At 39.0% G+C, this 6589-nt stretch overlaps 1 protein-coding gene across 1 annotated transcript in view; it reads right to left on the bottom strand.

Moving 5' to 3' along the window:
- The window catches only part of LOC102208178 (exostosin-1b-like), a 42911-nt gene that overhangs the window by 16795 nt on the left and 19527 nt on the right, over window positions 1-6589 (bottom strand). The gene's annotated exons all lie outside the window — the stretch shown is intronic.

Below are 6589 nucleotides of genomic sequence, written 5' to 3' on the forward strand. Positions count from 1 at the left end.
GTGTGTGTGTGTGTGTGTGTGTGTGTGTGTGTGTGTGTGTGTGTGTGTGTGTGTGTGTGTGTGTGTACACACACACACATATATTATGCTTAAGGTTTCACTGCTGGGTGTCTCACCAAGTGTACTGGTAAGGCTCAATATTAAAAAGGCACGCTGCTCTGCAGACTTGATCCATGAACTGATTTACATCAAGTCTACAGGGCACTGCACAGTCAAGACACATCCCGGCATACTACTATGCAAACTTGGTAAAAGTACCACACAGTAGTACACTGTACCTCCAGCTCTTCCTAAGCACTTTCATAACATAAAGCACAACACTTTTTCTTGCTATACCCAATATAAAATCATCCAAACCGCATTCTTAGAAACACTAAAAATACCTCAAAATACCTATGACCATAATACAATATTATTACACCACTATCAAGTCATTTACACAGCAATACAAGGGACATGCATTATAGTGACATAAAAGCAACAGCTAAGCTTGATGCTGTTGATAATACACTTAATACATAATACACTATAAAACACAGAAATCCATTATCAACACTGGAATTATTAGTAGGTCAGAGCAACTAATGCTGCAGAGTAGGTAGCACAGATGTTGCTCTAATCTGTGCATCCATTATGAAATAGTGGACTTAATGATAAGTGTGACTACATCACAGATGGATTGCAAGATGACAAACACACAATCTAGTGAGAGTCATGATATTTAACCATTTTGCATGCCTATAAAATCAGAAATGTAGGTCTGTATCTGGGCCCGGCAGGGTGTAAGTTTTTCACATCCATCATCTTTTCTGTCCATGCAAACTCAGGGAAGACCAGATGTTCCTCTCCCTGCATACCTCCATTCTTCCCTACTCTTCCAGATGGCTGCCTGCGGGGAGGAGCAGTCTCACAGTATGCTACCTCATGTCAGTGAGGACGTTAAGGATGAGTGTTCAAAAACATCTTCCTTTTGAACCAGCTCATGCCTCAGTGTTTTTCTTATATATTTCACAGTGCAATTGTAAGGCATGAAGAGGTTTAACAGACTGGTCTCAAACAGCATAGATGTCAGTGAGAAGCTCATTGCTCGCATCTCACAGCATTTAACTCTGCATGATATGAGGCAAATCCTGCCTTGTCCCATATTTCCACTATGCAGTTAGCTGCTGGTGAACAGAGCAGTTTCACAGTAGCAGATTGGCTGTAGGGATGAGCAAAAAAGAAACAAAAAATAACAACAACAAAAACCCACAACTTTTCCCTGTTTGCTTCTCTTTTTTGTACCTTTGAAAGAGAAAACTGTGCTAGTCTGTGCCATTTTTATGCATTCTGGTCATTGTACTCAAATGAATGAGTCCAATTCTTCCTTTTTTAAATCCATTTACTTTCATAATTCCTTCAACCCCTATGTTAGGATGGGTGAGGGTGAGCTAATAACATGAAGTCAAACTACATTGCAAAACAATACAGCTTAGCCTAAACCCACACAGAGTTATAGTATGTATGTGGTAGACAGACACATTCAATTTGGACTGAACCTCGACCAGCTGGTCAGTCAGAGCAACCACACCGTTGACGTTTACTGACCACTGTGTTGTTCTTGGTTAGAAACAACCACCTTTTAGAAATGGTAGCTCCTTTTATATGACCAGTCTGTGTTGTCTATCTGTGAGTGACACAGGGAAGACGGGAGTGCAGACTAGTAAAAAGAAACCTTAAAGTCAGAATATATACTGATTTGTCAACCAGTATATTAGTTGTTAAGCTTACCAAAACCCCTCTACTTTCTTCCATAGTTCGTCAACATCGTTTCTCTTTTGTGTTTGTGCGTTTAACTAATTGCCATCTTTCACAGGTCACTGAACTCAGCTGGAAATTCCATCAGTAGGGACCAACCCCTAGTGGCCTGCTATGCTATGCTATGCTGTGCGAATAAGCATCCTTGTATCACTTTTAAAGGAAAATAAGTAACTGTATTTTTAAACGGCATACACTGGTTTACCAAGATACAGTGATGACAAGTGTTATGCAAGAAGAAAAGCAAATCTAGGACACACTGTACACAGATTCCAGTGAAAATATTATGAGGTGTTTGTTTACTTATGTGAAATCATTTTACATTAATAATTGAGGTTCAAGGCCAGAATGGCACATAAAGGTGGATTCTTGTTATTTGCCAATAATCAGTGCATAGTTTCAATTGACAGGAAGAAAGTAGACCGATCAAGCCTCAGTTTAGGTGCAAACACTCTCCTCCATGTGCAAAAGAAGAGATGAGAGAAACGCACTAATGCGGCCTCATCATTTCGACACTTTACTTGATATTAATACATAACTAGTCCAGTTCTGACAAATGTCCAAACTTTCTCACTGAGGAAAACAAAAAGGAAAAAAGAAAAGGAAAAAGACTTGGCAGTAAAATGGCAAAACATCAGTTTCAATGCTGTGACCTTCTGTTATGCCTCTTTACATAAGTCTATTAATTTTTGAATATAATTTAAAAAATAATTTTTAGTATTAGAGTTAAGGAACAAGAATGATTCAGAAAGAGAAATGAATAACAAGAAGTGAGCTGGGTCAAGAATGAACATCAACCAGTCTCCTAGCAACCAGAACGGATGGTGTGAAAAAGAAATGCATAGCACACTTTGTCAAGTGCCGGAGGAGACTTGGAAGAAGCGCCAAAGTGTTTGTCTCCCATAATCCATGCAAGAGACCACACACATTATCCACATAACTCACAGAGAGGGCTGCAATCAAAAGAGCCATTGACGTGGCATTTCAATGTGCTGATATTGGTTCCGCCAGCATGACTACCAGGAACTACAGAGCAGTTTCCTTTAATTTATGTAATTGTTGGTTCTCTTAATCCTCTACACAGTATACATTTACACAACAACAAATATTTGATTTCATGAATTTTCAGAAGGGGTATTGTTAGATTGATACAGATAGGTTAGGTGAAGCAGGATGAATTTACTCATAAAATAACCAAGGACCTTTTCATAGCTGGGCAACAACACAATTTCTGTAACCTAGATTTTGGATATACTGAACCATCAATTGGTTTAATTATGCCAAATTCAAAATAAATTTGGAAAGGAATGAATACATATCGAACTTCATTTGGTCATTTGGGTTTTTGGTTTGTTTGTTTTTTAAGCTTACAAAGCAACAGAAGTGGGTTTTTATCTACTGGCAATGCCAAGATCAAGGCATGCCAATGACAAATGCCACTGTACATGCAGTAATTTGTTATATAAAGCAGAGAAAAAATTCTAAAGTATAGTAACAGTAGGGCAGTTATATATAACACTAGATCTGTGTACAATATGCTCTTTGATCAAACCAACTGCTGTCAGATGAGAACAGAAATTCTGAAGATTTTGGCAGAGCACCAGTTTTTATCTGCGTGACTTTGTTGTAGTATCTGTAAACTCTGGCTCAAGTTCTTAAAAAAAGAAAATCAGTAACAAGGTTCAACATCATCAATGATCTGATGGCCTGGGGCTAGTTTAAAAAAAATAAATTATATTGCTGGTCATGTTGGTTAACCAGCTTATTGCTCTTATTGCTCAAAGAGTTGGCAGTTCGTCCTGTAACCGGAAGGTTGCCGGTTCGAGCCCCAGCTCGGACAGTCTCGGTCGTGTTTCCTTGGGCAAGACACTTTACCTACCTCTTACTGGTGATGGCCAGAGGGGCCGATGGTGCGATATGGCAGCCTCGCTTCTGTCAGTCTGCCCCAGGGCAGCTGTGGGTACAACTGTAGCTCGCCTCCACCAGTGTGTGAAAGTGAGAGGGAATGAATAGTGGAATTGTAAAGCGCTTTGAGGGCCCTGAAAAGCGCTATATATATATATGCAATTATTAAAATGCCAAAAAAGCTTCATGCCTGTTGAGATCTTTAAATTTGAAAAAGAACGATCTAGCGTCTGTTTGTTTTATGTAGGGAAAGCATAAAGCATAACTGATTTAACCAGATGCTAAAATGAAACCCGTCTGCATACAAACTATTTATTTTGACACAGTCTTAGGAGCAGCTGATCATCGCACTACTTCCAGCAGTGACAGGGGTGAGTACTACTACTTCTATAGATTTATCTTAAACCTCTAGATATTTAGATACATTTCTCTGGATTAAACTAGCACTATACTAAGAAATTACATTTGCTTCTTTTTTCTTTCTTTTTTTAAACAAAAACTCCCATTTAATGGCCCAGGAGCCAGTGGGAGAAAGAACGTTAAAGTAGACATCGGTTAAAGTAGAAACTGATTTAACAATTGTCTCCACAACAAAGGAGAAATTGCATGAACTGAAACGAGAAGGCAGCTATACGACTGTGCTGCTCTCCCACCCCACAGTACCAATACTAACTTCATATCTAATTTTACGCCTTCTCTTTTCTGTCACAGTTGGACTAGGTTGATAGACATTTGGCTGTTGCCAGGACCATTTCTCTGAGCCCGAGGAATTTGAGCCTGAAAGGCAATGAGTGAAAGTGAGTGTCATCAGAAGATAAAGGAAAAGAAGGATAAACTGCAGCTGACAACTGAACACTAGATCCAAGCCCCGCACAGCCAGAGCCACCCATGGCAAGACTGTCACAGACAAACACATAAAGCCTAATTTTAAGATCAACACACATCGGAGCAACTTCAATAGTTGAACAAATGGACCATCTTAGACTCCGCTGTTTTGTTTCTTGACAAGACTGCACACGAGGAAGTAGACGTGTACACCACACAGTGATGGGCCTAAGAGGGGAACACTTTTGGAGAAATTGAGAAAAAACCCCCCCAAAAAAAAACCAAAAACTCACTCTTATTGAAAGACTTGCATCTAATGTAATATGAATTTACATATAGTGATTTTTCGTGTATGGGAAAAATCATTAACTGACCGTTTATCTCTACAAAGCATTCAAACAGATGCTTTGAATATGGGACTAATAGCATCAAACTTGCATGAGGGTATTTTGCAGTCTATATACTGGAATCTGTGGTAGCATGTCTTCAAGATTTTATTAGAGCTTGGAAAAAACTTGCACACCAACCAAAGCAAGACTGAGCCTACACAAATTTATTCTGTGTTTATATATCTGAATATTAGTTAAACTGTGAAATCCATTCCAGTAATGCAACACAACCAAGAACTTCAACACTAGGGGACACACAAGTTATTGGCCAGAATAACTAAAGAGAACAACTTAAAGCTTAAAATACTCCATTGGCCTGAGGATGAAACATGACTGATTAATGTCTAAGACTGTTATGAATGAGATTCCCTGCACTATCTTGCATTTAATAGGGTAGTTAATCTTGACCGTTTTTAGCTGCAGCCATGATAAATGAGAAACTTTTTTTGAAGCATTGGTGCCTCGAGCAAGGATGGGGACCTAATACTGGGTCCACGGAAAAAAGAAGAATCGGACGGCAATAGAGCTTCAGGGGTAAAGGAAAAAAAATCTAATTGAAATAAACTACACATTTACAATGTCACCTAGACTTGGCTGTGCTAGACTTTCTTTCACCGAAAGTCTAACACAACTGTTTCCCACATCAGCACAGTAATTTACGTTATGGGAAATGATAATTTATTTTTAATAAGAAAACAGGATTGCATAAACATATTGTAGGTAGCTGGATTGCTGAATGTATTTTTTCCATTGAAAAATTTATGGTTGTTACACTTTATTAGACAAGAGGACAGTTTTCCAGCGGTACAAGAATTACCATTGGTGCTTAATGGAGTTTAACAAGGACTGTGTGCTCAAGCCCGAGTCAATGGAGCAGAGAGAATGTTAGAACCAATATGGCTTTTTCAAAAACAAAGCCTTTACTCATTTCCTCAAGGCGCCTTGGATTCACTCATCTTGCTCTGGTTAATGAGTTCAAGACAGCTTTATAAAAAATTTACAGACACACAGAGGGGGGTCTAAAGCTCCACCACATTACATGACCTCAGGTTAATTTACCCAATTACTATGCTTTGAGTCTTCTATCACTCTTCTTTTTCTTGTGCCCCTTCTCAGTCTCTATCCATCATAAGCCCTCACTAAACAGGAAAACCTAAACACAAAAACCTTTGATCTGCTCAAATGCTGCTACGCACACCCGTAGGTTTGTACAATTACACTCAACATCCATGCACACTGACCAAATCAAACTGATTTTTTCAAAACATCCATCCAAATAAAAATGCTTGGATCTTAAAAGAGCTGCTGATTTATTTTGGCAAAAGCGTCTCCCACATCTCTAATCAGCCATCCATCAGCTTGACGAGGCTGATGAGTACGATGCTTTGAAGTGCTCTCTGGATACCATAACCAGAACAAGGGACTCTTGGAGATAATGAAATGACTGTTGTTAATGGAACAGCCATTAGTGCTGGAATGTCAGGACTGGCTTGTAAAGTCAGGCAACATAAAGATGTTGGATCAGTCGTTAGGGTCAAATTACTTGACTACAATGACCATGGAGGGTCTAACGTCTCTAGCAATAAGGATCACTGAGAGTAATATACATTTATGCTGGCTCTGGTGTGTATTTCCAAACATTAAATTAGACCTGAGTATTACAGTATAATCTT

Source organism: Pundamilia nyererei, unplaced genomic scaffold (assembly GCF_000239375.1).
Source record: "Pundamilia nyererei isolate P.nyererei 1_Seehausen unplaced genomic scaffold, PunNye1.0 scaffold00128, whole genome shotgun sequence".
Classification (NCBI taxonomy): domain Eukaryota; kingdom Metazoa; phylum Chordata; class Actinopteri; order Cichliformes; family Cichlidae; genus Pundamilia; species Pundamilia nyererei.